The 23,127-nt window shown below is 41.4% G+C and overlaps 1 long non-coding RNA gene across 1 annotated transcript; it reads left to right on the top strand.

Moving 5' to 3' along the window:
- The first annotated feature begins 2,044 nt into the window (after window positions 1-2,044).
- LOC125312815 lies at window positions 2,045-16,886 on the top strand. Its single transcript, XR_007196886.1, has 4 exons — window positions 2,045-2,173; window positions 9,804-9,815; window positions 14,633-14,636; window positions 16,875-16,886. It is a non-coding gene; the product is annotated as an uncharacterized LOC125312815 (long non-coding RNA).
- Window positions 16,887-23,127: the final 6,241 nt, after the last annotated feature.

Below are 23,127 nucleotides of genomic sequence, written 5' to 3'. Positions count from 1 at the left end.
GCAATTGGATAACTCCCATCCGCACGTCAAATTTTTAAGAACGAAAATTAGGGATTTTTTGTTGTTGTTGTGGGGGGTCAGAGATAATTAGGGATATAAGAAGCTTGAATTTCAGGAAAATTGGATAACCCTCAACTGAATATGACGATTTCCAATTTTGAAGTTCGTCAATAGAAATCTAGTTCGAACTAGTGATTAAGTCTGAAAAAAAAAAAAAGAACTAGTTATTAAGAAAAATGTGATCCAATTAGTAATATCCACTAATATTAACATTGATCTAACAGAAAATTAAAAATCAAATCACCAAACTGTGTTTCAGAACACAGGAGTATAGCTATCCCTATGGTGGTTAGTAACATCTAAGTCCTCCAATTGACTTTTGGGTCGTTATTCGTAGTTTATCACCTGCGGACCTCTAGTTGAATATTAAATACAACAGACAAAGATAAAGGACTTGGTTAGTTTTTTTTTTTTTTTCATTTTAATAATCAGATTAAAAAGATTGGTTCATGTCTTTCTCTCTCTTCTCTTGGGGAAAGTTTCCACCATTCATATCTCTAATTGGCTGTTACAAACATTAAAAAAACTTCACGAATCAGAAACATGATTGGAGGAAGATATAGCCCGATATAATACGCCATTTGTTAGAGATAATTATGTTATTTCTTTATGTTCGAGAGAATTAGGATATTTTCTTGATTCTTTGTACATATCTCATTCGATTATGATATATGTGCATATCTCTTTCCTCTATTCCTCTTACGTGTTTATTAAGTTTTGGCCTATATTATACTCTAATGCGGGCACAAGTTATGGCTAACACACAAGCAAATTTTTGTGCAACTTTGTGAGGACTTTGCCCAACCAACAAAACTCCATTCTATCTAGCTTTCTTTTTATTGATCTATCATATAAATGTTGAAGATTGACATGGAGCACCTGCTAAAAAGTCATAAATTGTGCTTTGAAAATATGATCAACTATAATTGAGATATGTTCTTTTTTCAAATTTTCAGAAGGTGGTATTTCCTTGATACGTGTTCTTTTTTCAATTTTCAAAAGGTGTTAGTTATTTGCTGAATTTAACAACCAGATAGCATGAGCTTTTTTTCCGCTTTTCCTTTTTCCCTTTTTTCCTTTTTCTTTTTGGTGGGGGGGCAACTTCAACAACCAGATATAGGTCCTTCCACATGGAGAGCGATCGAAAGAATTAATTACGATCAAGTGATATGATAGATTTGTAATTGCTTAACTTCTCAAGTGTTTGCTAACCCCAGTGTTACACCCAATTAAGTATTCTAAGACTTCCCTATCCATGGTGAGTAAGATAGAGGAATGACACGGAATCCTATTTGAGTGGTTTCTAGCGGGCTTAATCTTCCCCTTAGATGAAACTACAACCCAAACACGTGACAAATTCATGGGAAAAATACTCGAGTGCATAACAAATTTGCGGGATAAATTCTTTTGGGCTATGCCCACCACCCCCACTAGGGGTGTCAATGGGTAGGGTAGGGTAGGGTTTCCAAACTACCCTACCCTACCCGACCCTTAAGAGAGATATTTGTTACCCGCCCCGACCCTGACCCGAACCGGAAATGAACTACCCAAAAAAAAGGGTCGGGTCGGTTCGGGTCGGATCGGGTTTATGGGTTTTTTTTTTGCCCCTTTATTTCAAATGGAACCAAAGATAATTGCGAAATACAACAGGGTCAGGCAATAAATTTGATAAATAATGAGAGAACTTTTTAAGAAAAGTTAACAATTTAGAAGAGCAAATGTCAGTAACCCTCGAGAAGACGAGCCTCGCAGTTTCGTATGAGTCCATTTTCACACGGAGAGAGAGAGAGAGAGAGAGAGAGAGAGAGAGAGAGAGAGAGAGAGAGAGAGAGCTCACTGAAGATGATAATGATGAAGTCTCCGCCTAGAGAGAGCAGAGGAAGATCGTCACGACTGGCTTTGAAGAGAGAGAGGGGGGCAATGATGATGGAGTTCGGTAGTATGTAATCCAGAGTGATGATTACATCACACTGAGGTAGTGAACAAGAGAGAGATACGAGAGGAAAGTGAGGTCCTTGTTTGCCTCATCATCCCATCCCATCCCATGCTCCTGAAAGCAAGAAAAAGAGAAGGAAGGAAGCAACAGAGAGACCTCAAGAGAGAAAGAGAGAGAGTGCTTGGTTCCCAAAGAAAGTGCAAGTCATTGCAACGCCAGAAAAGATGTGGTTCTCAGTTTTAACAGAGCACCAAGAGCAGAGCAGCAGCTGCAGCAGCAGCGAGCAGCGTCGTCATCCCCTCCCCCACCACCCCCCCCAAGTGGAGATCGAAATTCTCTCCGGGGCTCTAGGCGACCTTCAGCTGTCGGACAGGAAACCAGCAGGGCATCGTCAAACGAGTGCGGTGGGGGATTAGCGCACAAGCAGCGATTGGGAGGCCAGTCGGGGCACGCACCATGGGGAGAAGCGGCGAGCCAATCGAGGAAGACGTACCACAAGGCGATCCTAGCAGCGATTGTGGCGAGGAGGAGGGACGAGCAGCCGCGTAGTAATTGGCGGCCCTTGTTTCGGAGATCGAGAGAGGGAGAGAGAGGGCAATTACCGGAAGTAACGTTGAGGAGAGAGAGAGAGAGAATGAGTGTCGCAGATGTAGAGACTAGGGTTTACAAGATATCGGCCCATTAATTTGGGGAATGGGCCAGGGCCAGGGCCAGGGTTATAACCCTACCCTACCCTACCCTATCCAAGTCATTAAAATACCCTATGTTATCCGAACATCTTCTTTACCCTACCCTAAAATACCCCAAAAATAGGATAGGGTAGGATCGGATAGGGTAGGGTCGGGTAGGGTCGGGCATCATTGACACCCCTAACCCCCACCCCCCACGGCCCCCCCCAAAAAAAAAAAAGTAAAACCCACTTAGGCCAGGCCTCCAGGCCTACAATCTGATGTTGGGGACGGAATTGGGATATTATTTCAACACTATCAATGTCCTTTACATATTAAATGTACTGACATGTTGATCAGACCATCACTAAACGGGCCCGCCAGGGTTATTGTGCTGGCGTAGATCAGAAACGTTAGCTTTCATTCGTGAAAGAATCATTACATGTTAAGGCTTTGTGGAGAATATCTGCAACATGACACAGAATTATGCCCTTAGCCCATTCATTTACAACCAAGAAAGAACTTTATCACTCCTTATTCAGATAATAGCATGTTGCTAAGCAGAGGGTGATTAACAGTCGTCATTCTTTTTACTTTTTGGGAAACTCCCACTTGAACCATACTAGTCAGGATTCATTTCAGGAATTACACTTAATCTCCTGGTATAGTGTAGAGAAAAAGAGACGAAAACTTTTATTGTGCTTGCGAGGTCAATAACTTAATCCTTCGGTCAATGACTGTCAAGTAAAGTTGCATTTGTATTATATATGCATCAAATTGCTGCGTAGATAGTCACTGCAATCTCCAAAGAAGCATTTCTTGGGTATTAGGATTTACTTTACCAGCAATTCTTGTGCGTTAGGAATTTACTTTGGTCTAAAACAGGCTCTCTCTCCGGATGAGCGGAAGCAAACTCGATAACTGGTGTAACCAAGCAATTTGGTTTATGTTGACAAAAGGAGCTGACCGTTTGGTTTATGTTCTCAAGTTGTCCGCTTGGATAAGTCTAGCTGCATTATCTCGTGAATTGTGTTTGACAAATCATAGACAGAAAGGCTGTTCATTTCGCGGACAGATTAGGGATAATGATTGTGCCTTCCTCTCATGAATTCAAGCCGTTCTAAAAGAGCCTAAAATGATGTGGCTAGTGAAAAAGGACGCCAATCCTCATGCTCCTTCTAAAAGAGCTCACACTCAGTACTCGAACTTGGGTTCACAATGCTCAGAATCAGAATCTCAAGGTACGGATAAGAAGATGACGATTGAAGCAAATATGTAGTATAATAACAGAAGCATTGGAAAGTGCAGTATTGCATGTGCGAAAAGCTGTAGAGCCTAAGGTTAAACACTAGGTCACTCTTGTGATATTGAAATGTCATACAATTGATCAGCTTTTTCTTTTTCTTTTTCCAATTCTAGTAGAATAAAGTTAGTATAAAATCTAAAATTTTACTGGATACTGAACATAAGATGAGTAAGTGGAGAATAAAAATTGAAGGGTTATGTCTCTTCTTCTTAGTCTTTTCTTTGACACAAGAAATGATTTCTCTGCATTTCCTTCTTATGCCTACATGACAAAGGGCTTTTGATCCTGTTCGTAAGAGATTACTATCCTTAGTATATATTTTTTTTCCAGTGTTTATCAGAATCCTTTCTTATATCTATTGCATACACATATATAAAGCAGCAAACAAATGAAAAATAGAGGGAAAAGTACACTGGAAGTGCCATAACTTTTATACGGCGTTCACCCGAGTGCCATAACTTTCAAAACATTCACTTAAGTGCCATAACTTTCAAAACATTCACTTAAGAAAGAAAGAATCGCTCGATTTTATTTTCCCGAATGACACGATTACAATAGATATTTCTGTCGATAAGATATAACGCAAGGCAAATCCTTTTGGAATAGATGCTTACTCTACTCGATTTATTATCTCATCAAAGTTTTTTTTTTCTAAGCTTTATTTTATGAAAGAACTTACCATGAGTACCATAACTTGTGTACGACGTTCACTTAAATGCCATAACTTTCAAAAATCGTTCATTTTTAGGATGGTGAGAGAAAGATAAGAAAAAAAGGAAAGAAAAAATTCAAAAAGATATTATATTATTATTAAAAAAAAAAGGTCACGTTAGCGCCGACCACGATATATCAACGATTTCCGGCCAAAATTGGCCTAAAGACCGAATTGGCGGAAATGCAAAAGAGGTATATAACTGAATTGACATAATTGCAATAGGTTTAAGATTTTTTCTTATAGTAATTTTCCTGATTTGAACAGGATGGTGAGAGGGGAAGTTTGGTTTAAAATAAATGAACTTGATCTTTAAGTAGAACATGTGATCGTAGGGGGGAACGAAAAGTTTAAGCGAAAATGAACATATTTGGTCGTGACTTATTGGAGGGATAACGCGAGACCAAAAGTTAAAGTTTGATTTGGATGAGATTTGAGATGAAAGATAGCACGGAAAAATAGGGCAGTCGAGATAACAATGTGACAACCATCGTAAATTTCAAAAAAGAAGAACAGAGCATGAAAGGACCGATACCTCTACTTATCACTTTTTGAATTCCCATCTTCAAGGCATGAAGACTTGTTATCTCTTTGAATGGACACCATAATCTGACGGTAGAGCAACATCATAAGGAAAATATTATTTATTAATTAATTTTTTGAAATAATACAAATAATTATTTTTAGCAAAGTGTTTTCCAAATCATCCATTTTTTTACTAAACAAACAGAGCCTTCCTAAAAGTGATAGCTTGTATCACTTAATTATGATAAATGAATGATCTAAAAATATTTCACAATTAATGAAAATATTTAGACATAAATTATTGTCGATAATATCTTGATTAATTATTTTAAGCGATACAAGTAATCATTTTTTAGAAAATATTTTTTAAATTATCTATTTTTCGGAAAACAAACGAAGTATTTAATTTCATAGTTATCAGAATATTTCTAAGTTATCAGAATAAAAAGAAAAAAAATCTATGCCACCGTTCTCTAGGACACAAAAAAGGGAAAATAAAAAAACTTAGCCGAGGGCGTGTCATCTCCACCGTGGGACAGCTTTTAATTTTCTGTTTCACGGATTGCCCTATCGATCATTTGTCTTGTTTTTAAGAATACGAAGCTATCTTTATCAAATCAAGGCAAAAACTCAAAAGGCTTTTATTTCCCCTCTCTACATTTCCTTTTAAATGATTGAGATTTTCTACGTTATTCTCACACAAGCATTTTAGATTTGTCGAGGGTTGAATTATATTACAAGTAAAATTTGAAATATTATAAAGTATTGATGTTGTACATTAGTTAAACAGGACTTACTTTATATGATTTGGATAACACCTTTAATAAATTGAAATGATCAAATAATTAGAGCAGGCTAACATGAGATAAAAGATTTCTTTCTAAAGTCTAATACCAGTCTATTGGATCAAATGACAAAGACTTTGTTCAGAAAAAAAAATGATAATCATAATTGGTTACATATTGAGTTTAATCTAATAATTGGAAAGTAGAGATAGTGCATGAATAGAAACAACAAAATCAGATAACACAAGTTTAATGCATTAATCTGTGACTAGAAAAATTAGAAATTTGCATTTTTGCATTGTTTGCTCGAAATTCAAATCATAATGTTTAGTCGAAGCCAAAGCAAAGTTTCTAAAATTCTTCACATTCTTTGACAATCAACGACAAAATCTGGAAGGCCTAATCTCTTAGCTAACTAATCAATATTGTCTATTACACCTTTCTATCTTTTTACTAAAATTAGAGGTCATTACTGGTATTAATACAAAGGTTTTAGGGATAATGGTTATCTCTTCCATAAGACCCCTAATTCTCCAGTTGGACTATTAATTGAAACAACAGATATGATATATGCTGAACCTTGAATTGATCTAAACACTTTGAAAATTGAATTTTCCTGAGGTGATCAAGTAAGCAAAAAAGATATAGTCAAACACGCTCGCAATAGAAAATCTGATTTTGCGTGGAGATAGAGGGGAGGACGAAACCAAAAAATTACGATCTCCAGTTTTCTCTCTATAAAACCGCTCGCACCAGAGGAGAGACGAGTCACAACGGCAAAAACTCTCTCTGTCTCTCTGTCTCTCTGTCTCTCTCTCTTCTCTGGTGGCCATCTTTTGCTCCGATTTATCATCAATGGCTTCAAACACACGCAAGCTCGACGAGGGGGAAGCTGACATAGGCTCAAGTGAGAAACCCGCTAAAGGCAACATATGCTCAAGTGGGAAACCAGCTAAGGAAAATATTCTTCTCCGCAAATACCCCTTAACGGGCGTCATCATCGGCTCCACGGCCTCCATACTACTTGGCTATATGACCTCCTTACTGCTTGCTAGGCTATGCGGCCTCCTTACTACTTGGCTATAGAATGTCGGAATATATTTTAGAATACTTCATGAATTCTGCATATTCTCGAATTATTCTCTAGGATTGCTTATATCTAGAATTATTCTCTAGGATTGTTTCTTAGTATGTGCTTTCTTAGATTAGGCTCTTATTTATCCTGGCCTTGTGCCCTAATAAAATATATATTTTTTTTCTTTATCATGGTATCCTTTTGTTTCTCTACCTTTCGAAACTCAAGACTCTCATTGCGCTTATCGATTTGACGATAGCTCGGAATAGTAAAGTTGAACATGGAGGAACAGACGCGGTTGACGTCCCTTCTCTCTCTCTCTCTCTTATTGGCTATACCCGATTCCATTCCCATGTAAAAAGCTCAATGATGGGGAAGCTGACATATGCTCAACAGAGAGAATGGAATTCATGCTCTCTTTTGAATCCATTCACACCGATATTTTGTTTTACTATTCGGACAAGTTGCGTCCGGAGGGAATGACAAGATTTGGAGGGGTTTAAGTTGCGACTTTTGGAAAGACGAAGATGTTACCGGCAGTAATGGAGAGAGAAGGCGCTCGTAGCAGAAAATCTATTTTTGCGCGGATAAGGAGGGCGGGAGGGACGAAACCCAAGAATCTCGCTCTCCAGTTTTATCTTTATAAAACCGCTTGCACGAGAAGAGGGAGGAGGTTCAACAGCAAAAACTCTATGTTTTTATCTCTGCCACATCTTGCATCTTCGTGTGGTGGCACTTATGTATAAGGCTTATATATCGCGCTTCACTATTTTCTTTGCGGTTGTGGTGAATTATTTTATCTCAGGAATGTCTTTCAAGTGGTGCTACGAAAAATTTTAGTTATGATTCTCAAACATTTATCTCCATCGGATTTACAATTTATTGATGTGAAATTTGAAAAAAGGGCTAAAAATATGTTATATAGGAATACATAATTTTATCCATGTAGTGTGGAATTAGTTTTTCTATAAAAAATAAACTAGTCCTATCGCAGGAATAATATTCATACTGCAAAATGTAAATATTTCTAATTTATCAGAATAAGCCTCGACAGTTGCAACACGTAAAAACAAAAAATTCTATGCCGCTGTTTTCTACGAGACAAAAAGGGAAAAATAAAAAACTAAGTTGTTCTCCGTGCATATCCAGAATTTTTAGCATATTGCGATTGAGCACTACCGCATGCTAATATTTCTTGACCGCCCTTGGTTAACTGTAACGGCAACAATACTTAAGGATCTCTGAGCTTGCATTCTCCTTAAGGATCAATCAATTGCCTCAGAAAGCAAGAAAGATTACTGCGTTTTAGACGGGGATTTCCCTGGTCGAACAGCTAAGGGGTTTGGAACCTGAGGGTACCAGCAGCCCCCGGAGCTCAAATGTAATGCTCCAGGCATGCCATCTCATTAACCGCTCTACTTTAATATGATATTATATATATATATATACATATATTGGCGCACGCGGAAGCGTATTCCTAACAAGTCGGCCATACAAGCATACAAGTGCATTCAAGCGGGGTAGGCACGACCTAAAGGGTATGGCCTCATAGGGTTTCACTAACTTGTATCACATGCAATAAGAACATCTATAGTCAAATACTCCTTATATATATTAGACAGGTTTATATACATCGTCCCTTACTCAAACGAAACACTAGAAGGATTCAAAAGCTAATATCTACTCTCGAGTACTAACTGCACCACCATCAGCGTGCTCCAACACCACTATCATTCGAGGCCTCCTGTACCTAGGTATCTGAAAAAGAGGACAATAACTAAAGAGTGAGTCAAAGCTCAGGAAGTAAGACATCTAACCGAATGACTAAACTATCCATTCACCATTCATTCAAGCAGAAATTAACAAGCAATGAATTCACCATTCATTCAAGCAGAAATTAACAACCAATGAATTAGCAGACACCAATGAAAGTCACTACGAAAGGCATACATGAGAGGCCACAAGACTTCATTAAGCCTCCCCTCCAATCTCACCACCAAACACCCATCTAATCCCAATTCCAATCTGCATCATACTGGCGAATGACAAAGTGATCCAACTTTACATTCAGCCTACCCAGGGCCAGATATTAAAGAATTTTTTTTTGGTCGAGCAGATAGTAAAGATTTAACTAGTAGAATCAACATACAATTACCGAAGCTCATGGGTCTTTCCTCAAACCTTATGGCCAAACCATCCTCCATAGGGTCCAACTTCAATTCATCACACACCGACTGCAATAAGAATGATCAACTCATATACTCCGCATACCCAAGATCCCAAGATACCATTTCAAGCAGCGGATCGGACATGCAACAAAATTTTTCCCCCCATGCAAGCAACTCTGTCAATTGGCATACCCATGCCCAAATCCAACGTTCCGGGCTAAAACAAGCGATAAATAGGCAGACTAGCGGTAAGGATAGATATCTACTTGCATTAGGTTCACAAGCCAAGAGAAACGGGGTCGAATTGAGCCAAAATGAGTTCCAGGTCTCCTCCCCTCCTTCTTGTCACACTGGCCACCGAGAGAGTGGGATGAACGAGACGAGCGGGTGAGAGCTAGGCAAGGGAGTGAGCTGGTCGGGGGCTGTCCTTACTTGAAGCTTGAGCAAAATTGAGAGATTGAGAGGTGAGGAAGAGGGAGTCGTCGGCTTGGGGGAAAATGATCCGCCAAGAGATAAAGGAAGAGAAGAGAGAATGAGTCTTCTTGAGGGAGTTATCCAAAATGAAGAGGAGAGAGGGAGAGTGCCTTTTCTATAGTGGGGAAGGAGCAATGGCGATGGAGAGAAAGCTAGGTTGGTTGGGTCCTTCGAGGTTCAAACCCGAGCTAACTTTTGCACGAACTAAAACTATACGGCCCAAAGCCAATACCAATATCTAACGGTTCTTTATTCAGATTTTTATTGTGCGTGACGCCACAATTAAGTCCAATATTCGCTCAAACTTCATTAATCTCAATTCTCGTTCACAAATGGTCTGAACCAAATTTTTATATAAGTCCGCTTATAAAACTAATCGGCAAAAAAAGCAGGTCGTCACATTGAACCGTGTGCCTCGTGATGGTACAATCATTGGTCGAGTGGTTGATCTCCCCTGAATGGAATTCACGAGACTTGGTGGCGTCGTGGTTCTTTGATGATCAGGTTCTGCTCGCGTAGAATCATGGAGCAGTCCTATTGAAAATAGCATCTAAATCTGCCATATAAGAGTTGGAAGAGCTTTGCTTCATCCATTGTGTTGAAATATAATGACTAACTATGCTCAAAACCTGTGAAATATCAGGCTTGATGAATAACATAGCATACATAATACTATCCACTACACTAGAATAAGGAGCATGAGACATATGCTCCTCCTCGTCCTCCTCCTCAATCTACGGCGACAACTTACCTAAAAGTTTAAAGTGCTTCACTAAATGTGTACTCACAAGCTTCGCTGACTTCATATTAAAACGTACTACAATCTTCTCAATATATGTCTTTTGAGACAGATGTGATACTCCCGCAATCATATGATGCAAAATCTCCATGCCAAAAGTTTTCTTGGCAGCACCTAAATCTTTTATCTCAAATTCAGTACTCAACTGCCTCTTCAGCACATCAATATTAGATAGATTCTTAGTTACTATTGGCATATCATCAACATATAATAGTAGATATATCAAAGACACGTCATCTAATCTCCTAAAGTAGACACAATTATCCATATGACTTTTCAAGTAATCCTAACTAGCCATGAAAACATCAAATGCTTATACCACTGTCTAGGAGACTATTTTTGCCCATATAAAAATTTCTTCAGTAAACAAACACGATCTTACTTGCCTAGAATAGCAAATATCTCTAGCTGCCTCATGTAAATATGCTCCTCCAACTCACCGTGAAGAAATACCGTTTTCACATCAAGCTGCTATAACTCGAGATCTCATGCAGCGACTAAGGCAAGTAAAATGCTAATAGAAGTATGCTTTACCATATGAGAGAACACCTCATTGTAATCAATACTCTCCTACTGCATGTATCCCTTCGCAATTAGTCTCGCCTTATATCTCATTGTCTTGACATCGGGAATGCCCTCTTTCCATTTGAAGTCCCATTTACTTTTGACAATCTTTTGGTTTTTGGCTTTTTTAACTAGCTCATATATCTTATTTCGATAGAGTGATTCCATTTTTTCGCTCATAGCCCCTAGTCACCGTAACGAATTTCTACTAGCCATTACTTCAAGGTAAGACGAGGGCTCATCTGTCTCCATCTTGTCGGCTATAGTCAAAGCATAAGCAATATCCGTATAAGCATAACATACCGATCGCTTAATTTGCCTTCTCTATTTATCTACCACTACACTATGTTGTGGCTGTGCTGGTTGTTCAGTATCACCGACTTCAGGAACTACGACTTCATCTACAGTCTTAACATTTGTCACCTTCGAAATCTCCGGAGTCTCCACCTGAAGCTCTACCTCACTACTAATGCCATGATCTGTCTACTCTGCTAGTTGTGTCTCGGAACTCCTTTATTGAAATATTGAAGTCTCGTTAAAGATCACATCTCTACTGTTTAGAAAGTCGAGGGATTTGGGATCGATGCACTACAATCGGTAGCTTTTTCCCATGTGCATAACCTAGAAATATGCATTTCTTCGACCTCGACTCAACCTTACCATAGCTCACATTAGCATACGTAGGACATCCGAATACTCGTAATCGGAGTAATCAACGGTGTTTTCCCGACTATACTTGTGACGCCCTAGAAATTTGATGTCAGTAGAGTGCCCGAATTCAATAAAACGGGTTAAAATTGAATTTCAATCGATACAATATTTTGGATCATTTAGACGTAAGTGACAATTTTTGGACATTTTCTAGAAAGCCGATCAGATTAGATTAGGTTCCGATAATCTTAGTCGTCACAAATTAGGATCGAAATCTTCGCGTCTAATCCTAATTACGATCGAGCCTAGCCTGCGAAAAGATCAAAATTACCCTCCATCCAGTGTGCCGAAATTTCGTTTTGTTCTAAAATATCAAATGACCCTTTGGCCCCCCTCAATTATACATTAAAGTCCAAAAATTTCAAATATGCCAAGTGGGCCCCGCATGTCACTCTCACCTTTTTTCTCCACCAACCCATCATATCCATCTCCCTTCCCTCACATCATCTTCTCTCTCCTCTACCCCAACCCCACGATAGAACCCCCTTCTCTCTTCTTCTTCTTCTTCGTTGGTTCTTTGTGACCCCTCCTAAAGTCTTCTTCTTCACTGGTTCTTTGCGAGCCCCTCTAAAGACTCGAAGCCGCTGCCGCTTCACCGGCCATCTCCACCGCATCTCTACCTCGCGCCGCCACCGCCGCTAGCTCGCCTCCCATCCACCTCCCGGCACCGACATGGTTGTTGGCCTCGCGAGACACGAGCACCGCAACCACCGACTCCTCGTTCTCTGCTACCCGCCCGACCTCTACTCTTAGCCCGCCGGGTGCCTAGCCACCCCGAGCCCGTGGCTGCCCTTTGTCCGCCGGCTACGTCGTAACGAGTCCAAGACCTCACACCACCACCACCTCCCACCGTCACCGCACCAACCTTCATCGTTGTTCCATGGTTACCGTGAGTCGCCGGGACCGGTCGTCAACCCGAGTCCGCAAGCCGCCATGCCCGAGTCCATGCCCAGCCATGCCCAACTGCACCCGAGCTCCGAGATGGGCGTGCCTGAGCTCAGACCCGACCGTGCCCAAGCCCCGAGCCGGCCACACCCCGAGCTCTAAACCAGCCTAAGCCGAGAGCGGTGCCCGGGCCATGTACCGAGAATCCGAACTCGTGTGCCCCCGCCGTACCTGGTTGTGTCCGAGCCCGTGCCCGAAGAACCGGGAGCCGAGTGTACTGTGTGTTCACGCCACTGTCCATTAGTCGTCTCTTGCCGCTAAGTGTGAGTTAAGCCCCTAAACCCTGATTAGGGCGCTAATTGCGCTCAGTAATAGTTAATTAGCTTAATTAGCAATTTAGGATATTTATACATTTTAATTGTGGTTGAATTAGATAGAAACTGGGTTTAAGATAAATGACCACAATTATTTAAGGTAGCCGGACTAGTTAGGTCATCTATGGCTAATTGGTGATTAGACTAGACCGATTGTTTGGGCGGTAATTGCCGATATTTGATTGCGAGTGAGTGATAGGTCAGAGCCGTGTGTACGACTGTTAATTGGATGAAATTGGATTAATAATTATCGATGGGATTAGTATTTATAATTAATTACTTTGTGGTAATTGAATGTTTGATCGGATGTTTGGTGTTGATTGTTGATTTTTAAGTGAGCAATTATGGGTGTCAGGCACCCTGTATCAGATGCAAAGTCTTGTGAATAATACTGTGCATTCATATGACAAGTCGTGGAATTAAATTACATGTTTTGGCATGAAAATTGCCTTGGGTCGAGTCTTTGAGCACATCCGCATGAGCATCCCGCTAAAAGTAAAAGGTAAAAATTGGTTGATTGTCGGATGTGCCCGAGTGATCATATGATGAGATTAAACCGTGCCGCTCATATAGGAATCGGCAAATTAGATCTTGTGCCGATCGTACGGAACCATACGACTTGTCAAAAGCATGCCAATTCGTACCCGTGCCAATCGTACGGATCACACAAATTGTTGGATGCCGGTCGTAGCTTGTAATGAATCGACGCTCCTTTTTGGAATACTTGTTCGCTATGCCGTGCCTGTCGCACCGGATACATAGCTTTCGGTTGCCGTCACCGGAAGTAAGGGACGATGCCCGGTCTGCCCGGTAGACACCGCCAATCGTAGTGTTGGGGCCATACCAGTTGCATGCGCCGACTACGCCCGTCGCGTAGGTCATCGATTAATAAATGGACTTCGTGTGGTATCCTATGCATGCAAATTGATATGATGTCATGCCGCTTGTTTGTCCGATGTGACCGTTGAGTTGAGTCGAGCATTACATTATGTATAGTCGAAGACCGGTAATTTTGCATGTGGTTTACCAATATACGTATAATGCTTTTATGGTTGCCTGGTAGGATTTTCTAAGCGAATCAACGCCCTAGCCGGGCTTAGGCGTTGACTTACCGATATTCATATCTCACCCCGTCGTTGTTAACCATTTTCGGGCCTTTAGTTGGGAAGAACAGGAAGTGGCGTGGATCTTGTTGGAGTTGTTTGATAGTCGTGTTATTTCTGATCTAGTATTTATGAGAATTATAGAAAGTGGCCCGAAGAATGGGTCCGTAGATATTTCACATCCTTGAGTTAACAAAGATGATTAAATTCAAGGTGGTTTTTGCTGAACTGTCATGATTTGATTGTTGTAACTGTCTTTTTAACTATCCCTATTGTCTGATTTGATGTTTGAGAGTTACACGTTCCGCATGCGTAATAAAAGATAAAACGAATGGGTCGATGACATGCCCGGGACGTCGTCCTTTTTGACCCGAGGCATATTGGTAGGGATATTACGTACTTGAGGATCGAGGTGTGACATCCCCGCCCAAGGTGGTATCGTAGCAATATCGCCTTGATCCATCCGGCCATAGCTTGGAGTGATAAGGAGCGTTAGGAATTTGGATGGTTAGTAGGATTGAAAATCTCGTGCATGTGTTGTTACTTTAGTTTTGAGGCTGTATGCCCGAGCCCATGTTAGTGTTGCTTTGGGGTGAGCAGGACTCTGTATGGTACCTACTAGGAGTGTAGTTTGTTAAACTAGTTAGGTTGAGTTGGGGACCGCTGGGAACAGTCTTTAGAAGTTCTATGCCGCTAAAGAATAGGGTAGTGTCTACTGTAGGATGCTCTAGGTGTAAATTGATTCTAAGTGGTGACGAGGAGAAAATAGATTTGATCATATTGCGAAGTCCGACTTTGATGTTATCATTAAGATGAATTGTCTTAGAGTTAAGATGGATGTTGTCACAAGATGATGTGATTTAACTCGTTGGATGGGGCAGTTTGAATTTGATGTTAATCGAGGAGGAACCTTGAGTATTTTGGCTTCATCGAAGGATAGCGACTCCTCCGTTGGAGAGTGGATGTCAAGGGTACTTGGCAATTGTAGTGGATGTGTCGGTTGAGGAACCGAAGATAGAGGACACCGCAGTAGTTTGTGAATTTCCGGATGCCTTTCCTTTAGAGTTGATAGGGTTACCGCCGAAAAGAGGAATAGAGTTCGTAGTAGAGTTGACCCCCGGAACGGAGCCGATCTTTAAGGCGCCGTATAGGATGGCGTTATCAGAGCTTAAGGTGCAAATGTAGGAACCGTTGAATGAAGGATTTATCCGCCCCGGTGCGTCATCTCGGGAAGCACCTGTGTTGTTCATGAGAAAAGGGATAGATCGTTAAGGTTGTGCATCGAGTGCAGGTAGTTTAACCAAGTAACGATTAAGATTGAGTAATCGTTGCTGAGAAAGGATGATGTGCTTAACCGGTTGCAAGGAGCTTTGGTGCTTTCTAAGACCGATCTACGGACGAGATATCATCAATTGAGGATTAAGAAAGAGGATATACTGAAAATGGCATTTAGGACGCATTGTGGGCATCATGAGTTTATTTCGTTGGCGTTTGGTCCGACAAATGCCTTTGCCGCTTTTATGAATATGATGAATAGGGTGTTATGGAGTATCCGGATCGATTTGTGATAGTGTTTATAGACGATATCTTGATATACTTGAGGACTTATGGGAACCATGAGCAGCATTTGAGGACTATATCGAGGATCCCTAAGCAGTATAAGTACTTGCCGAGTTTAGTGGGTGTGAATTTTGGTTAACCGATGTAGCTCTTTTAGATCGTGTGGTTTCTAGCAAAGGAATTTCAATGGATTCGGCTAAGATAGAAGCAGTCATGGATTGGCCAAGATTGCCGATAGTGATAGAGGTTTGAAGTTTCTTAAGATTGGCGGATCATTATAGGCATTTTGTCAAAATGCACTCCGTAATAGCCATGCTCTTGGCATGATTGTTTAAGAAGAACGAAAAGTCGAAATAGAAAAGACATATCGATAGGTTTGGCTTATGAAGATGGGTTGCAAAGCGACGACCGATAGTTGTGGCTTATATAAGTTGGAACTTGTGTAGTATTATGATGGTTTTAGTTATTGAATTTCATTAATGGCCTTGAATAATGACATGATGAAAACTCGCAAAGAAGCGAATGAGAACCGAGAAGTTTTATGCGTAGAGTTAAACCGGTGAACGCGTTTAAAGTTTAATGATTTACTTATGAACGATAAGTTGGAAATGGAAATGCCACATTAATGGTTTTCGATATCGATTGTTGTGGAAAGGCCCCAACTAATTGATGATACTGGGGTTTAGGAAGCGAACAAGAAACGCTTGGACGAAGGGCCAGCTGGATTGGGTGATTGAAATTTTGAATTGTCAATGACCTAACTTGAGGATATAGTATGGTGGCCGACAATAGATTGGGCGATAATTTCGGAAGGCGAGGATCTAGGCTTAAATCGTTGGAGTTTGATGGTTAGTCTATTTGGAATTATTGTAGTGACTAATAATTGTGGGGTATATATATGAACTTGTATGGTACTTTGATGGTTAAGTTATCGATTTTTATTGACGACCCTGGCCGGTGTGATTGAATACGTATAAGTTTTATCTACATGACGATCAAACATGAAGTTATAATTTGATCTTAGGCAATTGATTTTGAAATTAGGTGATTGAGTTTGAGATGCGATGACCGCTTGTGGAGTTAAAAAGTTCAGATTAATAAAAACCAAAGCGAAGTTAAGCAATGTGTGATGAGTAGTGAGGACGATCATGCACTGCACATATTTAAAGTTGGTTCTCAAAATGAAAAATATGTTTGAAGGTGCATAGTATTATATTTTTTAGTACTGGGTGAAAGATTGTGAGTGGATCAAGATGTCACAAATCAGAAATGCTATTATACTTGGTGGTATTGGTAAAGGTGGGTTGTGCCTCCGAATGTAAATCGGAGAGAGAACCCCGTGCTATGTGACTAGAGTAACCTAGGAAGGATTAATCGGAGAACCAATAATGTCGTGATGGAGTGGAGTTTGTTAAGGGCTATAACCAATGGAACTTTAGGTAAATACGTGGAACGACGATCGTGGGAACGAACAAGGAAAGTTCGTAATGGCAAGCTAAGAGTGGATGACATAGTGAGATTTGCGGATAAGCGTGTGAGTTATTGAGATTGGTGATAGCCTATAATAAGATTAAGATGTGATGATTAAGGAAGACACGAGATCGTAGAGCGCATAGAAAGAGTGGTAAAGCCATATAGTTTATCGAGATGATGACTAAAAGGGTCTTGCTCTTGTTAAGAAGGAAGTCCGGTAAGAAACCCATCATAGTAGCTACACTATTAATCCTATTAGCATGAAGATATATCAAAATCCGAGGCAGTACTTGTGGTGAATTGGTTTGAAGGCCGACGTAGCTAAGCATGTAATGAAGTGTTACATGTATCAGCAAGTCAGAGTACATCATTGTAAGTCTAGTGGACTGCTGTAGCCATTGGAGATTCTAGAGTGAAGGTGGGAGTATATCACAATGGACTTTGTAATGGGTTTGCCAAAGAGTCAGAGGGGACATGACTCAATCCGGGTTGTGGTCGACAGATTGACGAAGTCGCCGCACTTCATTCCTATGAGAAAGGACTTCGCCTTAGACCGTTATGCAAAATTATATGTGAGACACATTGTGAGGTTGCATGGAGTGCCAGTGACGATCATCTCGGATCGTGATCCTAAGTTCATTGCCACATTTTGGAAAAGTCTCGCAGACGTATTGGGATGAAGTGGGTCAAAGAAAGATCACTAGACCTGAGTTAGTGGAGTAGTCCATAGGAACCGTCAAGGTGATCGGGAATAGGTTAAGGACTACTCAGAGTCGCCAGAAGAGTTATGCCGATAGGAGGTGTAGGCCTCCTGAGTTTCGGGTGGGCGATCATGTTTTTCCGAATGTGTCACCTATGAGAGGGACATCTCGTTTTGGCAAGAAAGGAAAGTTAAGCCCAAGGTATGTTGGGCTGCTCGAGATTTTGGAGCGGATTGAAAATCTAGCTTATCGTCTTGCATTACCGCCAAGACTTGCTTAGGTGCATAACGTGTTCCACGTGTCGATGTTGAGGAATTATGAGCCAGACCCCACTCATATGCTGAGTTATGAGGAGATTGAGCTGGATGAGCAAGCATCGTACGTGGAGCGTCTAGCCAGGATCGTGGATAGGAAAGAGCAAGTGCTCCGGAGCAAGACAATCCCGTTGGTTAAGGCGATTTGCCAACACCATGGGACTGAATGAGTTACGTGGGAAAGCGAAGAGGTTATGAAAAGTATCTATCCTTATCTTTTTGAAGAGTTGTAATAGTATTATAATTTCGGGGATGAAATTTCCTAAGGTGAGGAGAGTTGTGATGCCCTAGAAATTCGATGTCTATAGAGTGCCCGAATTCAATAAAAAGAATTAAAATTAAATTTCAGTCGATACAATATTTTGGATCATTTGGATGTAAGTGACAATTTTTGGACATTTCCCAAAAAAGCCGATAAGATTAGATTAGGTTCCGATAATCTTAATCGTCGCAAATTAGGATCGAAATCTTCGTGCCTGATCCTAATTCTAACCGAGCCTAGCCTACGAAAAGACCAAAACTACCCTTCGTCCAATGTGCCAAAATTTCATTCTGTTCTAAAATATCAAATGACCCTTTGGCCCCTCAATTATACACTCAAGTCCAAAAATTTCAAATATCCCAAGTGGGCCCCACATGTCACTCTCACCTTTTTCCTCCACTAACCCATCACATCCATCTCCCTTCCGTCACATCACCTTCTCTCTCGTCTCTCTCCTCTCCCCTAACCGCACAACCGAACCCCCTCCTCTTTGCTCTCTTCTTCTTCTTCTTCGCTGGTTCTTTGTGACCCACCTTGAAGACCTGGAGCCGCTTCGGCTTCATCGGCCATCTCCACCGCATCTCTGCACCGCGCCGCCGTCGCCACGAGCTCCCCGCCCGTCCACCTCCGGGCACCGTCATGGTCGTTGGCCTCGTACGACACGAGCACCACGACCTCCTCCTCCTCATTCTCTTCTACCTTCTCGACCTCCGCTCTTAGCCCACCGGTTGCCGCGCCATCCCAAGCCCGTGGCAGCCCTTTGTCTCCGGGCTGCGTCATAACGAGTCCAAGACCTCATGCCGCCACCACCTCCCACCGTCATCGCACCATCCTTCGTCGTTGTCTCGGGGTTACCGTGAGCCGCCGGGACTCGTCGTCGACCCAAGTCCACAAGCCGTCGTACTAGAGTCCGTGCCCAGCCGTACCCGAGCTCTAAGCCGGCCGTATCCTAGCTCTGAGCCTGTCACACTCGAGCCCCGAGCCGGTCACCCCCGAACCCTAAGCCGGCCACGCCCAAACCCGTACCTGGCCGTGTGCAGAAAATCCGAACACGTGTGCCCGTGCCGTGCCTAGTCATGTCCAAGCCCGTGCCCGAAGAACCTAGAGCCGAGTGTATTATGTGTTCGCACCGCCATCCATTAGTCGTCTCTTGCCGCTAATTGTGAGTTAAACCCCTAAACCTCGATTATGACTCTAATTGCGCTCGGTAATAGTTAATTAGCATAACTAGCAATTTAGGGTGTTTAGGTAGTTTAATTGTGGTCGGATTAGATAGAAACTGGATTTAAGATAAATGGCCACAATTATTTAAGGTGGTCGGACTGGTTAGGTCGTCTGTGGCTAATTGGTGATTAGGATGGATCGATTGTTTAGGCAATAATTGCCGGTGTTTGATCGCGAGTGAGCGATAGGTCAAAGCCGAGCGTACGACTGTTAATTGGATGAAATTAGATTAATAATCATCGATGGGATTATTATTTGTAATTAATTACTCTGTGGTGATTGAATGTTTGATTGGATGCTTGGTGTTGACTATTGGTTTTTGCATGAGCAATTACGGGTATTGGCATCCTATATTAGATACAAAGTCTTGTGAATAATACTGTGGATTCACATGACCACGTGCGGAATTAAATTGCATGTGGGCCTAGTCTTTGAGCACGTCCGCATGAGCATCCGGCTAAAAGTAAAAGATAAAAATTGGTTGATTTTCGTATGTGCCTAAAAGGTCATATGATGAGATTAAACCGTGCCGGTTGTACGGGAACCTGATAATTTCGTACCGTGCCGGTCGTACGAAATTACATGACTTGTCAGAAGCACATCAATTCATGCCTGTGCCGGTCGTACGGATCACACGAATTGTTGGATGCCAATCACGGCTTGTGATGGACCGACGCTCCTTTATGGAATGCCCGTCTGCCATGCCGTGCCAATCACACTAGATACATAGCTTTCAATCATCGTCGCCGAAAGTAAGGGATGATGCTTGGTCATTTCAGCAGAGATCGCCCGTCGTAGTGTTGGGGCCATACCGGTTGTGTACGCCGACCACGCCCGTTGCGTACGCCGACCACGCCAGCCGCATGGGTCACCGGTTAATAAATGGACTTCGTGTGGTATCCCGTGCATGTAAATTGATATGATGCCATGCCGCTTGTTTGTCCGATGTGACCGTTAAGTTGAGTCGAGCATTACATTATGCATAGCTGAAGACAGGTAAGTTTGCATGTGGTTTACCGATCTATGTATGATGCTTTTATGGTTGCTTGGTAGGATTTTCTAAGCGAATCAATGCCCTAGCCGGGCTTAGGCGTTGACTCACCGAGATTCATATCTCACCCCACCATTATTAACCATTTTCGGACCCTTAGTCGGGAAGAACTAGAATTGGCATGGATCTTGTTGGAGTTGTTTGAGATTCGTGTTATTTCCGACCTAATATTTATGAGAATTATAGAAAGTGGCCCGAAGAATGGGTCTGTAGATATTTCACATCCTTGGTTAACAAAGATAATTAAATTCAAGGTGGTTTTTGTTGAACTGTCATGATTTGATTGTTGTAACAGTTTTTTTAACTATCCATATTGTCCGATTTGATATTTAGGAGTTACATGTTCCACATGTGTATTAAAAGATAAAACGAATGGGTCGATGACTTGCCTAGAACGTCATCCTTTTTTACCCGAAACGTATTGGTAGGGATATTACGTACCCAAGGATCGGGGCGTGACAATACTTCTTCTGCAGTCTTCCATTTTATAGCGGATGATGAGGATCGATTAATCGGGTAACATGCCATATTACTACTTTGGCCCAAAGTTCCTTGCCCGTTCTTGCAAGTAAAAGCATGCTACAAGCTCGCTCAAGTAAAGTTCTGTTCTTCCATTCTACCACACCATTTTGCTATGGTGTCTCGGGTACTATTCGATATCTCACAATTCCCTCTCTTTAGCAAAAATCGGTAAAATATTTAACACGTAACTACATCCCGTTATTGGTTCTCAGGCACCCGATCTATTTATTTGTCAACTTCTCAATCAATGCGGTAAATTTCTTAAGCCGATCAAACACATCAAATTTGTGCTTCAAAAAATATACTCATGCCTTCTTGGACTAGTCGTCGATAAAAACCAGCATATATCGGGCACCTCTTTTCGAAAGAACCGAAGACGGGCCCTAGACATTTGAATAAATTTATTCCACTGGTTGCTTGGTCGAATGAGTACATGTAGTAAACTTAATTCCACGCTGCTTCACAAAGATACAGTGCTCACATAAGTTCAACTTACATGTTTTCCGACCCTTTAACAACTTTCTATCACACGTATACCAATTGTTAGGATGCAGATGTGAGTTATGTTATAGAAGCCCCATATCGAAGAATTGGCATGGTGCTAAGCAGTTAATATATCGTAATTGGTCTATAACTCATTGGCTTAAGCTCTTAAGTGAAGATGGGTTCAATTAAATTTATTGATGCGGCTTGAACTTGGGCTCTCTCTTGGCAATCTCCTTGGGCGAAGGTATTAGACTTTTGCTATGCACTCCTAACAAATGGCATCGGAGCTGATAGTTGATTGATAGCCCACTCCCAATATGTTCGGTGTTTGGTGAAATCTCAAACACCGTACATATTGGGAGTGGGCTAGGGATACTTGAGATGTAAACTGTATTGGGAAAAAAAACATCAGAGGATTCCATGAGAGTAGGAATTCTTCTCTTCTTTACAGGTTCTAGTTTAGAATCATAATCTTGACCAACGTGATTTCCGGCCGGTAGGGCGTTGTGATGTAGCAACGTTGGCCCGATGGATGTTGATGGGGATTCAAGTTGAGATATATTGGTGCAGAAAGTATCTAAATTAAGGGGGAGCAAACCTAACACTAGGGCTCACATGTGAGGGGGAAATTGTTAGGATGCACGTGTGAATTGAGTTAGAGAAGTCTCACAATGGAGAATTGACGTGGTATTGAGCAGTTGGTTTATATTTCACTAGCTTAAGATTTTGAGTAAAAGTGTAGTAGAACCCGATGAACAAGCTGTCATGTAAATGGTGTTTAACAGAACATCTAAATGTTATTTATTTATTTTTCTTTATTTTACCTTCTTCCTTCAGCTGGTTGCCGTTCAAGCAAGGTTCGCCCCCACCGGCCGCTTGAGAGATGGTATACCCGTAAGATAATTTTCTAACTTAGGCCTTCTACTTATCTGCAGATCCGATCGGTTGGTTTGAATTGTCCCCCGAGCTGGTTAATCATCAAATTTTGCTTCATAGTTAGTCTATTTGCATACATGCGAAATCACTTTTTTTTTTGTAGCTTTATTTTGAAAATGAAAAAAAGGGCTCCAATGGCATGGGACCGATATGGCAATCTTGTATTTCTCGATCCGCGGTGAAACTCACCAGCGAAACTTCAACGAAGCACGACATCGAAGTGACAAGAAAGAAGAGCAAAGAAGGTCGGAGCAACGAGACACGCTCCATAGTAAACATCGGGAAAAGTACACTAGAAGTGCCATAACTTGTGTACGGCGTTCACTTGAGTGCCTTAACTTTCAAAACGTTCTCTTAAGTGCCATAACTTTCAAAAATCGTTCACTTGAGTGCTACGTCGGAGCAAAATCGTTCACTTGAGTGCTACAAGAACTTTCCCGGCGTGCCACGTCA

Source organism: Rhodamnia argentea, chromosome 11 (assembly GCF_020921035.1).
Source record: "Rhodamnia argentea isolate NSW1041297 chromosome 11, ASM2092103v1, whole genome shotgun sequence".
NCBI lineage: Eukaryota > Viridiplantae > Streptophyta > Magnoliopsida > Myrtales > Myrtaceae > Rhodamnia > Rhodamnia argentea.
This window is presented reverse-complemented; position numbering and strand designations above follow the sequence as displayed.